The sequence below is a fragment of the Nannospalax galili genome, unplaced genomic scaffold (genome assembly GCF_000622305.1).
Source record: "Nannospalax galili isolate Female #2095 unplaced genomic scaffold, S.galili_v1.0 scaffold210, whole genome shotgun sequence".
NCBI classification, from domain to species: Eukaryota; Metazoa; Chordata; class Mammalia; order Rodentia; family Spalacidae; genus Nannospalax; species Nannospalax galili.
Genome location: NW_008329365.1, coordinates 2,178,464 through 2,194,749, shown reverse-complemented (window position 1 = coordinate 2,194,749; position 16,286 = coordinate 2,178,464). Strand labels below are relative to the sequence as shown.

The following is a 16,286-nucleotide window of genomic DNA, read 5'->3' as shown; positions in this document are numbered from 1 at the left end:
CCAATCCCCAGTATCACAAAATAAATAACATAGCATAAATAAAATGCATTGGGATTATTTTGTTGGATATAAGTACTAGTTTTAAGTTTATTTTTATAAACTTTCATAAGCTATATAGGGTTTCACAACTTTAGTTAGAGTTGGAAAATATGACTCTTGACTGATTGTGTATCCAAATTTATACAATCTTGACAGGATTCCATGAAGAACAATGATCGAGGTTATGAAATAGAAGTCAAATCCGACTTGAAGGTACCTCAGGTACCAAAGGCCCTGCTTCATTAAATGAAGTTTATTTCTACAATGCACAAAAGGACTCACCTTCCATTAGCTGTCTTTTAATATCATCCAAGAGAGAATGTGTAACATGAGCACTGTCACCAGATAACAAACACCCAGTATAGGGGGCCATGGACCAGTTTCTCACAAAGGTGCCTAAAATACATTTTCTGCTGGACAGGAAGGCATTTCCTCAGAAGTCTGTACTGAAAATATTTATAGACTATACACACATATCTTTCCTAAAATACGGGTATAAGAGCTGAGTTACAGCTCAGTGGTGCAGCACTTGCCTAGCAGGCAAAAAGTGCCACAAATTTTTTTTAAGTATAATTACTTTTTCGTTTTCAATGAACATTTAGAAAAGTAATACAAATGGCAAGAAAAATGTCAAAATCTAATTTTAGCTTTAGTCTTCTTTACCAGCCAGATTTTTACTGGAGACACTACCCAGTAATCAAGGTGACTACACAGCATCACGCCCTCTCTAATCCTGTCTGCTGTTCTGATGATAATAAAATGTGAAGTGCTCAGAAGTAAGAACAAAAAGTCAGGAATTTTAGAGCCACAGGTTACCTCAGGGCTAGCAAGATGGCTCACTGGGTAAGGGTGCTTGCCATACAAGTCTGAGGACATGAGTTTGAACCCCAGAACCCATATAAAGGTGGAAGGAGAGAGCTGACTCTACAAAGTTGTCCTCTGGCCTTCACACACAAGCTGTGGCATGTTACACCAGCACTAACACAGACATCATGCACTCACACATACACACAATAAATAAAAATTAATACAAAAGTTACTTACTTCACAGATTATCAATGTAATATTCTTTGTTCTAGAGTTCAAAAAAAAAAATTCAAGGCTCATCTGCCTCTACATTAGCTCTACAACTAACTGCGATCGAAGTCTGTACAATTTTCCCTACAATAAAAAAGAAAATGGGTATGGCCTTTAAGAGGAACACTAAGATAACCTCCAGAGTAAAGGCAATTTGTTTCAACAAGTTACCATCCTGTGTTTTCCTTTCTTCCTGTCTCCAACACAGTTAACTACTCAACAGACCTTCCTCTACTGCTAAATGTTAACAGAATCCCAGTTTCATGTTGAAAAGCTATGCACCTCAGCCTAGGAGGGGTACATCATGCACACCAAGTCAACCAAGGTAATGCTGCTACCCTTAGCCAACATGCATCTCTCGAGTAGAGGCAATCTTGTAAAATAACTCAAGCAAATGAGACAAAAGAGAGGCAGAGTTCACATGAAAGATGTTGTTAAGGAATATTTCAGTACGGTTTGGTTTGGGTTGAGTGAAACAGGTCTCCAAATAGGCTCCATTGGCCTAGAATGCGATACCTAGACCAGGCTGTTTGAACTTGCAATTCTACCCTCTACCTCCCAAGTGCTAGGATTAGAGACGTGCTACCAACACAGGGTTTAAGATTCTTTGGTTAGGAAGATGTAATAGAATGGCCTGCTCTGTTGCCTTCTTCCTTCCTGACTTGAAAAGGGATGTGATACCTAAACTAAGGCAACTATTTTGTGATGTGAAAGCAGTCAAACATCAGAATAATAAGGAAGCATGGAAAGATGGAAGAATCCAGGACTGAACAGAACTGGGGACCTTGATGTTGCTAGAGCAGCTGACCCAATGCTGAGACCTTAGCACTGAACCCTGAACTGCTTAAGTAAATCATAAATGGCTTATGGCTTAAGTCTCTGCTATTACAGCTGAAGGCAGATTTGAATTTAAAACACTTTCCCCCTGTGGCATGCTGTGATTTCCCTGCCTAATCTCACCTCCATTACATACACATACATACTCTGCTAGTATAGTATGCAACTAAAGAAATAGCAGGACCACACTGCTCCTGTACAGGAGATCAAGTCAACCACTTTGTAGTCCAGGAGGCTTAACTATGTGGCTCTATTAAATAAATGCCATCAAAACCAGGGGGGGAAAATGTTATTTTGAATCATGTTTGGCCTTCAGTGTAGAGTTTGGTCTTTCCTTCTGTCATCTCAAATCCTTTTAATAAGTAGCACATAAATAACAAATGGATAAATGATATCTACTTAGACTTTTCTGCCTTCTTTAATTATAACTCTTTTTTTTCTTTTTTGGCCTTTTGAAACGGGGTCTTCCTGTAGCTCCAGCTGACCTGGAACTTGCTAAGTAGACCAGGCTGGCCTTGAACTCAGAAAGATCTGCCTGCCCCTGCCTCCCGAGTGCTGGGACTAAAGGCATGTGCCACCATGCCTGGCTTACTCATAACTTCTTGTTAATTAAGAATAAAGCATTAGGGGCTGGAGAAATGGCTCAGGGGTTAGAGTACCAGCTGCTCTTGCAGAGGACCAGGGTTTGGTTCTCAGAACCCACATGGTGACTTAACAACTGTCCTTAACTTTGGTTCCAGAGGATCCAACGACATCCTCTTCTGACTTTCTTGGGCACTGCACAACATAAGTGCACTTACATGCAAGCAATACACCCAAAAGCATAAAATAAAAATAAATATTTTTTAATTTAAAAAAAGAATAAAGCATTAAAATTTAATTCTTGAATTTGGATCCTCAAACTCTGTCCAGGTAATATTTCCATATATTAATGTAATATTCTAGCCAAACCTTAAGAGACTTGCCTAGCTCTTCAAATTCTTCATACGCATGACATTGCTGTCTGCACCCACTCTGAATATATGGTACATGACAGAATTTGAGTACTGGAAGGAGTTAAAAGACTAGTCAGTCATTTTAAGTTTTACTGTTTTGCTGTTGATCTCTGACTCCTGCAGCCCCCACCCTGTACTGCTGTGCCTCATTCTTTGAGAGTCCAGCACATGGGGGGACCCAGTTCCCTACAGTCTTCCTCTAGCCCTCCTCTAATGCTGATCCAAACTCTCTGACCACAGCCAGGTATATAGCTGAACATCAAGCCTACACCACTGAATCTTATCATTTCTTCTTTCTAATTTCATTTGTTTTCAGTCATCTCTCAGTTGTCTCAGGAAAAAGAAGTCAATAGCCTCCGTAGCTGGATGGAACAAATAACTCTGAAGTATGTGATAATCTCTTCCCCCTTGTCACTCAAAGGAAAGAAAAATTACTATTCTGAATACGGATGAAAATGAGTATGAACATGTAAGTGCACACATGGGCACAAGAACACATAGAGCTCTTCTTTGCACACCTAAATGCAATGCCCATCTCAAGGAAAAGTATACAGGCAACTGAGTCATGAGCTCTTTTCACAGAATACCTTTCTGGTTTCAAAGGATGACATGAAGACAACTTCAGTTATTTAGACTTAGGTATCTGGCAGACATTTTCTTCAAAATGAACGAAGAGAAACTTCTCTTTTCCAAAGAAAACTGGTCATATTGGTTGCCAATGACAAAACCTGAACTTTCCAAAGAAAATAAGAATTTTGAAAAATAAACTTACCACCAAGATCTTGACCACTTTCCAATTCTTAAAGACTCTGGATAAGACTACTGGTCATATTAATAAATCTTATTTGCTTAATGCCATATGAACAAATGTGAATTTTGAGTGAAAGTTCAGTAACACTTAGTAAACCATTATTTTTCAAATGACCATGTATATTATTACAAAATCAGACATGAGTCAAAAATTCAAAGTACAAGAGTGGTCAATAGATGGTGGATGTTACAGAGTTCAAAAAATTCACATAGTCTTAGATTCAACATTGTAACTAATCTTCAAGACTCCAACACTTACTGAGTTTAGGTAAACAAAAAAATCCATAGTTATATGGAAAGACTATTTAAAAAGCACTCCATCTTTTTCAAGTGTACATCTGTGTACAGCCAATTTTCTTCACACACATCTACCAAAACAACAGATCAAACAGATTGGATTTTGAAGTTATGTAGTTATGCAAATTCAGCTATTCTAGATTAAGATGTAAAGCAACACCACACTTCTGACTAGATTTGTCTTAGAAACCAATCTAGTTTTTCATGCCATTTTATGTTAACCTTTATCAGTTAATTTTTAAATGAATAAATGTTCTTAACATTTTACCAGTATGTTAAATGATGATATAGCCCACACAAAGATATTTGGGGTACTCAATAATTTCTTTTTTCTTTGAGACAGGGTCTCACTGTATAGCTCTGGCCGGCCTGGAACTCACTATGTAGACCAGGCTGATGCCTCAGACTCTAAGGATCACCTGTCTCTGCCTCCTAAGTGCTGGGATTAAAGGCATCCGTCACCATGCCCAGCTCTCCTCAATAATTAAGAGTATAAAGATATCCTGAGACCAAAACAGCGTAACATAGCAGAAACCTTGTCTTTAAAAACAAAGTATTCGTATTGATATACCTACATTGAATATGAACCAGAAGACTTTCCCTCTGGCTCTAGTAATACTTCTTATTTGGGGATTTACATAAATTATTTAATGTCTGTCTCTAAGACCTTAATTTTCTCATCTGTAAAATAGGTAATTCATAAAAAAAAAAACCCACAAAATATGTTAAAGCATATAAACTGTAAGATATTCTTACTATAAGATGTCAAAGTTGAGTTTTAAGCACTCTACCTTTCTATAAAATTTTCCCTATCTTAAGATTATGTTAATAAAAAATAAAAATCTTATAGAATATGCAAAGTAGAGATTACTTTTTAAAGATTCATTTTGCTTTTAATTATATGTATGCATGCTGTCTGTGTGGGGTATGTGCCCATGAGTGTGGGTGCCTACAGAGGTCAGAAGAGGGATTTGGAGTCCCTGGAGCTCAAGTTACAGGTGGTCATGAGCTGCCTGATGTGGGTGCTGGGAACTGAACCCAAGTCCTCTGCAAGAAAAATACTTGTTCTTAATTACTGAGTCATCCCTCCAGTTCCCAAAGTAGAGATTTCTGATTAGCCAATTATCTCAAATAACAAACCATCAAATTTCATGTTTTTCTCCACAGTTATAATTGATAGTATAGACAACACAGGATGTGTATTCCCAAATATACACAAATACACAGAAAATTTTTTAAAACTCCAAAGTACCTGTTACCTAACGTCAACATTTTTAATAATGTTTTCTTTATCTCCCACTTGCATTTGTGTAATTATCAGGCATCATTTCATACTTCTGTATGAATCTTCACCAGGCTAGAGTTTAACACAGCCATAATACCATTATTAGAGCTGAAATGTTACGGTTAGAATTCCTACATATCACCTACATTTCCATGGCCAAATTTCCTGAATGTCTCAAAACATCTTGATTTCAGTTGCTTTGTATCATCAATATATCATCCTTACTAATTACTTTTCAAGTGAATGCAAGATTTTTAACAAAGCTTGGAAGGAAGAGGAAACAATACCATGTTTCACATACCACATACAGTTCACAAAATAAACTCAAGAACTATCTTCCTGAGGAGAGTGCTCCACCAACCAAACAAAAACAAGCAACAACAAACAGAACGCACTATAAAACAGGTCAGCCTGTGACACATGCACTTGAGTATTCTGAGAAGTGTTTTTCAGAAGACAGCTGAGCTGCTGAGTGAGGGAAAGAACTGTAAGACTGTGGGCAGAAAGAGGTGCCACGAAAAACCAGCTGTCGTTTCTGAAAGGATAAGGTTAGGTAGGCTGCAAGGTCAAAGGTGGAGGGGAGGTCACCAACCAGTCCTGGTGGCAGCATACCACTTGGCAGGCACCCAGGACTATAAGGTAGCCCTGCAGGCTCCAACTCAAAAACAGTATCTACCTAGAAATAGAATGGGCTCCCTATAAAAATGACAATGGTGAAAATTCAATTTATTCATCAAATACTTATAAAATAAAGATCATGGTGCTAGGCAGTATTCTAGGTTATGAATTATGTATAAAAAACGGATATACACAGGGCTGGGGATGCAGCTTTGTGGGTAGAGTGCTTGCCAAGAATGCACTGAGGACTTCGGCTTGGTCCTCAGCTAAAACAAACTGATATACAGTGCAGACAATGAGTAGCAGGTACTTCCCTACGTGCATTGCCCCATAAATGTTAAGAGGAAGAGTGGTTATATTTAATGCTAATTACCTTGCTGTAACATATAACACATCTTTTTCCTATAAACTGTGCCAACCTACCACCACTCATCCCACAGAGACACTAAAACAAAGCTGAACTCTGCTGTCCTCCTTCCCAAGTGTTTTTAAGGCACACAAAGTCAGATTAGCTTTTACTTTCTTTTATTATTATTATTAACATCATTAGTGTGTGTGTGTGTGTGTGTGTGTGTGTGTACATGTGCACCCATAAGTGTGTGTGCATGTGTGCCACAGACAGCATGTGGAGGTCAGAAGTGATACCTCTGTGGAGTCAGAGCTCTCCTTCCACCTTTGTATGGGTCTCAGGGATCAAAAGGTGTCCAGGACTGCAGGCATGAGCAGTAAGCACACACCTTTACCCCAGACCATCTCAAAGAAGCCATCCCGCTGGCTCCAAGTTTAACTTTCACTCCACAAACTACAGATCCCCAGAACATCCATAGCCACAATGCTTTTCTCGATGGTTCAAGAGGAAATCAGGGGACACTGAAGAATTTCCTACCTTGCCAGGTATGTTGGCTCATACCTGTAATCCAGCATCAGAGAGACAGAGACAGGAGGATTGCCATGAGTGTGAGGTCAGCCTGGTCTACAAAGCAAGTTCCAGTTTGAGACCCTGTCTCAAAAAGAAGAAGAAAAAGAAAAAGAATAATTTCCTTGCTTATCATAAAATTACTTTCATATACTTAACTCAAATGCCTCAGAATACGGTATAAATGAAAAACGGTTAAGTACATACAGAACAGTTTTTGAGACATTTAGTTCTATAGAGAGAGACACAATAGAAACACTTTCTGCTGGGGCTGGAGAGATGGGTCAGTGGTACACTCATATACATAAAATAAAAATAAATATCTTTTAAAAAAGAAACACTTTTGGGGATTCTTTATCTCTTCAATTTCTAAACTACAAAAAGAGCAGAGAAAGGAAGGCAGCATGCTTCTTATAGAATGCCTACACAAGATAGGTTGCTCATACCTGTAATTCCAGCACTCCAGAGGCTGAAGCAGGAGAATTACTCAAGTTCAAGGCCAGCCTCGACTGCAGTATTTTTGTTGGGGGGGGGGGGGGGGAAGCTGTGCATGGTAGCACAAATCTGCATTCCTAGGACTTAAGAGATACAGGCTGGAGGATCAGTTTCAAGGCCAGTCTTGGCTATATGGTGAGCTCCAGGCCAACCCCATTAGTCCCCTTTGTTTCTCTAGACAGTTTTCCATTTACTTTCTATTCTATATATGTATATATATAATACATATATATATACATGTATATTCATTAGAATATCATAGGCAAAATAAGTTATCCAGGGTAACTGGAAATAAGGCTACACATGTAGCTCTTGGTAAGATACTTGCTTAGCATCTTTGAAGTCCTCAGTTGGATCTCTAGCACCAATCAGGGTATGATGGTACATGCCTGCAATCCCTACACCTGGGAGGTAGAGGCAGGAGGATCAAAAGTTCAAGTCATCCTCACCTACATAGTGAGTTAAGGCCAGCCTAGGATACTTCAGACCCTGTCTCAAAAATAAATAATAAAAAAATAATAGACTAACTGGGGCTGTAACTAGCCCTTTATAATTTCTTGATCGTTATTTAATTACTAGTCACCTGACACAGGACTTTTCCATGTACTGTTTACTTATTTATGGTACTTCTTGTCCTTACTACTTTCCTGACTTCTCTCATTGGGCAGTAAGTTTCATAAGGAAAAAAAAATAAAACAACTTATTTTGCACTGTGTGGCCAGTACAAAGTGGATGGTCAATATAAACTTTGCTGAATAAGCAGAGGATGAACAGTTAGTCAGTCTTCAACCCCATTTCCCTTCAATACACAGTACACACTGCCATCCTTCAAGGTCAGGATTAAATTCTATTGTCTCTGGGCTACATCCCTCAACCCTCCATTCTCTTTTTCCCTTACAGAGTGAATCTGGTGCTTACCAGGTATCTGATAACTGTTTATCGTTGTATCTATATATCCCTTAAAATGCTTATAATCCTATATTAAGGGCATAGACCTGGGTCCCCACCTTTTGGTGTCTATGTAAATAGTATGCCTAGTAATGAATGCTTTTCTTGATTAATTCATATGTGAATTCATTTGGACATTTAGCTAAAACTTCAACTTTTTATGATTTATCTCTCCTTTCAACTCAAAATATGCCAAACTGCAGTGGGTCATTTATTTTAAATTTATTTCTAGAGATTTTTTTTTCTCCTTTAATTATACAAACATAATATATCCATTTCCCCTCCCCTAGATTATATTTCTTAGGTAACAAAAGTTTTGGGGTTTTGTTGTTTGGATGTTTTGTTTGTTTGTTTGTTTTGGTGACATCCAAACAATTAGCCTTCTAACACCCAGCAGGAAGTTGCATTATCCCCTTCTTGTTGCGATATCAAAGCTATTTTTTTTCCAGTATGCCTCTTTCATGTCCAGATATATCCCATTTCCTTCTATTTTGGTTATACACTGACAAACTTGATTATTTCTTTGAACCTGTCCTCATAATCTGCGTTAGGTCCTTCTTTTAAGCCACTCTTGTTTCGCCCAATCATTTAGCTGACTGAATTTTCAACTTCGTATTTCTGTATTAGAGAATGATTCCTTAAAGCTGGAACCTGCTTCTTTGCATTCAGCCAACCTTTATCACCCCCACCCTGAAAAGCCAACCCTGACCATCAGAATGAAGGAAATGTATAAAAATAACAGAGTACCTACAACACAAGTAAATCAAGAGGAAATGTCAACTGGCTTTGGAAAATATACGTAGCTTTGAACAAGATTTATTTTACGTTTTGGCTTAAGTCAACATTTCTTTTATGATGGTGGGTATCAGTCTCAACTTTAAAATCTGATGTAGGTTTTGTGTTTTTTTTTCCCCAAGACAAGCATCAAGTGTGGTTTATTCCCTATGAAATCTTTTTATCTCATTCCTTCAATGTACTGAAATATGTTATAAAACTTATTTTCTGTTTCCCCTGGCTATCTTTTTGGGATTTTGATCCAAGTATGTTTTCTATATATCAATCTACCTCTTCAGGTTAAAATATCTTTTGCTTGAGAACATAAAACATTTAAAAAAACAGTGAAATGTCCAATTAAAATTTTAGTCCAGGTATTATAAAATAAAAACTGGGTTTTTTTGTTGTTGTTTTTGTTTGCCAGAAAGTCCGGGAAAACTTTAGATTCTAGGATCTATTACAGTGGTAAATTACAGCAAATTATATTTGGTAGGATTTCATGATTGGCTTAAAATAGGAAAACCTTAGTAGTGGATAGCTCTATAAAGTGGCTTCTTCAATGGGTCAATCCCATATAATGAAATGTCTATGAAATTCAATTTCCTAATTCAGGTAGTTATAGAAAAAAAGCATTAAAAAAATAAAACGGGCTGGAGAAATGGCTCAGCAGTTAAGAGCACTGACTGCTCTTGCAGAGGACCCAGGTTCAATTCCCAGCACCCACATGGTGACTACGAACCATCCTTAACTCCAGTTCCAGGGGAAACCAAAGCCCTCTTCTGGCCTCGACATGACACAGGTGTACTCACATACATGCAGGCAATACACACATACACATAAAATAAAAATAATAAAATATTTAAAAAAAATAAAACAAAACAAAAACCTACCATTAATTCTGTCTCTTCCCTTAACTCCAGCCCCAACTCTATAACCTTTCCAGACTTCTCTTTTTTCTTAAAATTTTTTATTTTTAATTTTATGTGTATGAGTGTTAAACCTGCATGTAGGTTAAGTGCACCTGTGTCATGCAATGCCCGCGGAGGACAGAAGAGGCTATCATATCCCCTGGGACTGGAGTTACAGACAGTTGTTAGCTGCCATGTGGGTGCTGGGATTCGAACCTCGGTCTTCTGTAAGAACAGTCAGTGTTCTTAATCGCTGAGCCATCTCTCTATCCCCCAGACCTTCTCTTTTTCAAAGGGAGGTAGGAAACATGGGTTTGAATACAGGGCCTCATCTAGCGCCAACCCAGACCTACTTTTTTTTTTTTTTTTTTTTGGTCTTTTTTGAGACAGGGTCTCCCTGTAGCCCCAGCTGTCCTGGAACCCACTATATAGACCAGGCTGGCCTTGAACTCAGAGATCCTCCTGCCTCTGCCTCCCTAGTGCTGGGATTAAAGGCTCAGACCTACTTTTTAAACTAGCTGATCTTGACTTCCTCCCTTCCATTCCACAAATAATTTTTTAATATGTAAGAAAAAAGGTGGGGGGGGGGCTAGGATGACAGGATCTCCCCTTTTGCCCCCTTCTCAGTACCACCATTAAGCTTTTGGTCAAACAGGCCAGGAACCCCCAATCTTACAGTAACTTTTTATTTTATAGGTACTCAATTACATTCACCAAGCTAAACCAAAGGACAAGGACTTCCAAATTGAACAGGGTGAAAAAAGTGAGTAATTCTGCAATTCTGTTCTGGCCCTGTCCATAATTATTCACCATCCGAAACATTCAAGTAAAATCTGTACAGTTGTAAGCCAAATTATAGACATTTTACTTGAGCTACTGACATATCAGAGGATAAAACTAAAAATGTGTAAATATCATTACCAACAGTTACATTTTTTAAAAAATATTTAAATGTAGGTTGAATGTGCTTGAACCAACTTATTCACTTGATTACTAGAATTCAAAATAAACTCATTTCTAATTTTCTCTCCATGTGGAACTCTAATAAATACAAGTTATTTTCCTTAAAAACTAATTCGGGCTGAAGTTAATTGACCCAAATTTTTACATAAGCCAGCAAATGTTAAAAAAAAAATTAAGTAACAACCTCCCACGTTGTCTTCAAATTCAGTAAATTCCACAACTTTATTTTTAAAACAACAACAAAAAAACCTTTCACAGTGCCTGGTCACATTTTGACTACAGTACACAAAGCCACAAATTCTGCAGTTTTCTATTTACCTCTCCAAGTTAATGGCCTCACCAAATACCAGAACTCTACAAGCCTTAATAAATTACAACTTCCCAAACTGGGTTCATCAATATATGTGAGTCTCAAGTAAGTAATTAAAAAGTAATTGCTTCGATTTAAGTTTTCTTCTCTTGAAAAAATACCTTTAATTCTCTTCTTGAGATGGAAAAACGTAACTCCTTTGAGGAACCAGTTGTCACCGACCTGTGCCAAGCCAGCCCTTCAGAATGGCTAAGGAGACTTTTTTTCCCCTGACATTCTAGTTCCCAAATGGTTAGAAAGTCTTTCATGGATGGTAAGTCTTTCACCCTCTCTCCTGAGAGAGGGAGAAAGGGAGAGAGGGAAGGCTGGAGAGGGAAAGAGAGAGAGAGAAAACATACCTGGTCATTTTCCAGACAGGTTTGATAGGTTTGATTCGCTGGTTAAGAGCCGAGTATTTACTTATAATCTTTTAAAGTAAAGTGGCAGCCAGCACACTGGGTAAATAAAAACTTCAGAGAGTTTTTAAAGCCCTACATCTTAACTCACTTCCCCTTGGTTCAAGGAGACGGGACGGCATAGCAAACTCCACAGTAAATGAGATTATGCAACAGGTTTTTCCTCCCCCCTATTCACCAGAGCCTGATTAGAGGTGTGCTTTCTCCCAACAATCTGAGACACCTAGGACTTCAAAACGCCAAGGATCTTTGCATGAGACGTGTAGGAAGCTTCCTTCGAATTCTACAGTGACCATTCATTTTAAGATCTACATGTATGTTTCCCAGATTTATTGCCAGCTTTCTGCAGGAAACAAACCCAGCATCGGAAAACTTCGGGGTTTGCATACACATTTCCTTCTGTGGTTTTTCTTACATGAAACTACATATGACACACAGACCGTCCGTTTTCTGTTGTTGGGTTTTTAATTCCTCCCGTTTTATGGCTTGTGTAAATAAAGAAATCCCAGACGCACCGGACCCCCCTACAGGAAGACCCGAGTTCCAGTCTGAAAACCGCGGGGATGTTTGCTTTTTTTTGTTTTTTTTGGGGGGGTGGGGGTGAGATTAAGGAAGCGACACCGTCACCAGCCAGGTGGCCTCAAGGTGAATTTGGGAATAATGGGAACAGTCAGGCCCCACTTGTTGTGCAACAGTCGCGCCTGCAAACTGAGCAGCTTCGCGAGTCCAGGTGCCTCCGACCCGCGGGGGCCGAGATCCGGCCAGGAGCTCGCTCGGCTCAGCTCGGCTGGGTTCGGCTGGGCTCGGCGAGGCCGGGGGTGCGGGGACGCGAAGCTGCCGCGCGCCCTTAGCGCGGCCTACACACCCCCCGCTGCGAACGTTCGAGCGGCTCCGGCCGCGGTCGCCACAGCGTGTTCGCGACGCCCCCCGGGGAGGACGCGGCGTCCCGCACGCGGGCTCCGGACGCGCGACCAGTTTTCCGCGCGGCCCCGCCGAGCTCACTTACTTGAGGGCGGCTGAGCTCCCGGCGTTGTCACCGCTCCGCGCTCGCGTCCTCTTCCCCGCGGCGTCCTCCTCTGAAGGGTGGGAGGGGAGCTCGGCGAGGACCGGCCGTTTGCAACTTTTCCTCACTTTCTCTTCCACCACCCCCCGAAAAGAAAAAAAAAATGTCGACAGGGATGAAGCACTCGAGGAGGTAAAGGTGGGGGGCCGCACGAGGAAAGCCGAGAGGCGGGAAATAAATGGTTTCAAAATGGATGAGCCCCCCAGACGGTGAGACCCGGCATGAGGGGGGGCGGGGGGGGTTGGGAAGGGAGAAAGAGTAGCTAGTCAGGAAACTTCAAGCGCGGATGAGGTCATTGGTTTAAAAATAAAGAGATGGCGTCACTTGAAACCAATCCCAGTGAATGAACTCAGCGGAGCCCCGGGGAAAGGAGGAGACAGGCGAGGGCAGGGCGGTGGGCGCTAGGCGGAGCCGAGCGCTGCCCGCCCATCAGCGCTCGGCCCTCGGGAGCTGCCGGCGTTTTGGCCCGGGCCGAAGCGAGGCCGCTCGGGGAGGAGGGGTCGGGTCACGTTCCGGGTCCGGAGTCCGGCGACTCCAAGGCAGGTTCCGCAGGCGCTGCTGGGAGGAGGAGCCGGGCGGCTCGCGTAGGCGGCCGGTGGCAGTTCCCGCTTGCTGCGCCCGCCCGTGCGCCCGGTGGTGCTGGGGTTCGCGACCCACGGTCTCCTGCGCCCGCCCGCCTTGTGGTTCCTGGGTTCGTGGCCCGCGGCCTCCACGGCTTGCTGCGCCCCGTCGCTCCTGGCTTCGCGCCCCGCCTCTACGCGGAGTCGGCAGCCCCCCCCCCCCGCCCGCCCACAACCCCCCTAAAACCCGACGCAGGTTAAACCCAAACACGATGATCAGAGAGCGACAGTCTCTTTAAGAAGGGAATCCCATTCAAAATCCAGCCCTTTGCTGGCTCTAGAGAGAAGTTACAGGTACTGGAAGGACGGTGGCACTAGCGGTGTCAGGCATCCAGATGTGTTTGCGGCTGACAGTCCCATATGAATGCCCCTAAATGAGTTCACGTTGCTTATTTTTATATTTATAATAAAAGCAGCCTAGCGTGCTCCTTGGAAAATATATTCTACGGGCCTGTAAGATGGCCCAGGAGCTTGCTGCCAAGCCTGACGCCAGAGTTGAGTCCCAGACGTGCTAGGTGGGAGACAACCACCCCCGCAAGTTGTCCTTTGACCTCCACGCTCGTTCCCCACACCTGCCCCTATTACGTTCGTGTGCACACACACAAGTAAAATGTAATTTTAAAAAATTAAGATCTTTTCTACATTGGATAGTACAGCATCTTTAGATCACTGTCAGGAGAAATGAAAGACTCGGCTGATTTAATTCCCAGTATCGCATGCATTTTTTTTCCAAAAATTTGAATTCTTCAAAGTAGCTTTGCTTTGAGGCACTACATATTTTGGAAAACTGGAGACCTGAGGTGGTGACAAACCCAGACTCCGAGTCACTGAATAGGACAATCGGGGCTTTATTCCAGTGTTCTTTGAGCATTTGAGCATGAAGCTGCTTTTACTGAGGACTCACGTGGATATCACATAACAAAGATGATATGATTAATGATGGAAAAGCACCCTTAGAGTGGACTGCCCATGAGCCAGACTTAACAGGGCTCTTGCACTGTACTGAAGCAGGGACTCTGGCCCCTCAAGGCAGTTTGCTGTGGTCTATCAATGTGGACACTGCCCAGGGGACTTTTTAAAAATACTTTATTTATTATTTTTATTTTATGAGTATGCGTGTATTGCCTACATGTGGGTAAGTGCACCCGTGTTGTGCAATGCCCAGCGGAGGACAGAAGAGGCTTTTGGATCCCCTGGAACTGGGGTTTCGGACAGTTTTTAGCTGCCATGTGGGTGCTGGGATTCGAACTCAGGTCTTTTGCAAAAACAGTGTTCTTAACCGCTGAACCATCTCTCCAGCCCCCAAGGGACTTTTTTTTTTTAACTGGCAAAAGAACTAAGAAGCAAGTCTGGGATGGATTACAAAGCGTATACATCTCTTAGTACTTTTCTGCCTCTTAAGTCCTGCAACAAAGGTGCATCCGTTATGACTGGTAATCATTAATCATTTAAGGTAACCATTATGGACTATGCCTCCGGAAACTTCAGCTCATCTTTCAGAGGATGTAAAGGAGCCCGTTTGGAGCAGAGCACAGCAGAGGACTTGAAGTTGTACGTGTGCCTATGCAAACCCAACTTTGCAGCTTGTGCCCTGACCCCTTGCGGGCTTGAGTGGAGGGGGAACAATATCGCTGGTGGCTCCTCGTCCTCTGGTGGACAGGACGTGGAACTGCAGATTCCCTGGAACCTGCTTTTAACAACAGTTGGGTTATTAAAAACCATGTGCATCTCCAGTCTGCAGAGTTGGAGGTATTGGGAGTTACTGGAAGGCAGGAATAGACTGTGCTTAAAGGATTCAGAAAATCTAATGGTTCACGCTACAGCTCCAGTAGCCTTGAAACTTCCCTCCTCTTTCTCCATTTATAGGATTAAATTGGGGTGTCTTCCATTTATCTATGAGAGCTGTTCTGTGGGTGTCTTCGCTGAATATGATCTAATTAGGAAACAAGACATAGATTAAAGCTAAGAAAAAATGAATTAAAGTGGCATACAATAGTGGTTAAAAGAGATCGGAGGTCAGAAAGCAGAGGCTAAATGGTGGAGGCCAGCCTGGACTACATAATGAGACGTCCTCAAAAAAAAGTCCAGAGGAAAAAAGGAGTGGAGCAATTTTTAACTAAAGGCATCTTACTTACAGAAAGCTTTAACCTCCTTAAAGATTAAGATTTAGTGTGTGGTAAAAGACTCAGGGAAAGGACTTTTTCTCTTTTTGTTTTTTGAGACAAATTCTCCCTCTATAGCCCAGACTGGCCTGGAACTCACTATAATAGCCCAGTTTGGCCTGAAACTCAGCAGTCCTTCTCCCTCCTGAGCAGGGTTGCAGGTGTGAGCTGCTGTGCCTTTTGTGAAAGGACTGTTTTAGAAGGAAAATGCCATTAGCAAAGATATGGAAATTAAATGAATGAGGTATGTTCAGGTGACAAAGGAGCAGACCCTCCCCACAGCAGAAGAGACTTGGTGTTTGTTGGTTAGATAATGTCACATTAAAGATGTTCAGAGGCACATAATAGAGGCACTTGGATGGTTAGGATAAACACTAGACCAGCAAGTTAAATAAAAAAACCATTAAACAAATTTACTTCACTAAAGAGTACATTTCTTTTCACTCACTAAAAAGCTCCTTTCTCTCCCCTTCCCTCCCTCTCTCTTTCCCTTCCTCCCTTCCTCTCCATGCATGTGTGCATGTGCATAATGGAAACATTTTAAAAATACCATTACAAGGGCTGGAGAGATGGCTCAGCGGTTAAGAGCACTGACTGCTCTTGCAGAGGACCCAGGTTCAATTCCCAGCACCCACGTGGCAGCTATGAACCATCCTTAACTCCAGTTCCAGGGGAATCTGAAGCCCTCTTCTGACCTCCGTGGCATTACACGAC

At 41.6% G+C, this 16,286-nt stretch overlaps 1 protein-coding gene across 1 annotated transcript in view; it reads right to left on the bottom strand.

Annotated features, from left to right (window-relative positions):
* Positions 1-13,240, bottom strand: part of Dusp16 (dual specificity phosphatase 16) — an 89,899-nt gene extending 76,659 nt beyond the window's left edge. Inside the window, exon 1 of the mRNA XM_008837558.3 lies at positions 12,734-13,240. The gene's annotated coding sequence lies outside the window, so the exon portion shown is untranslated. The remainder of the gene's footprint in view (positions 1-12,733) is intronic.
* Between the last annotated feature and the right edge of the window lie 3,046 nt (positions 13,241-16,286).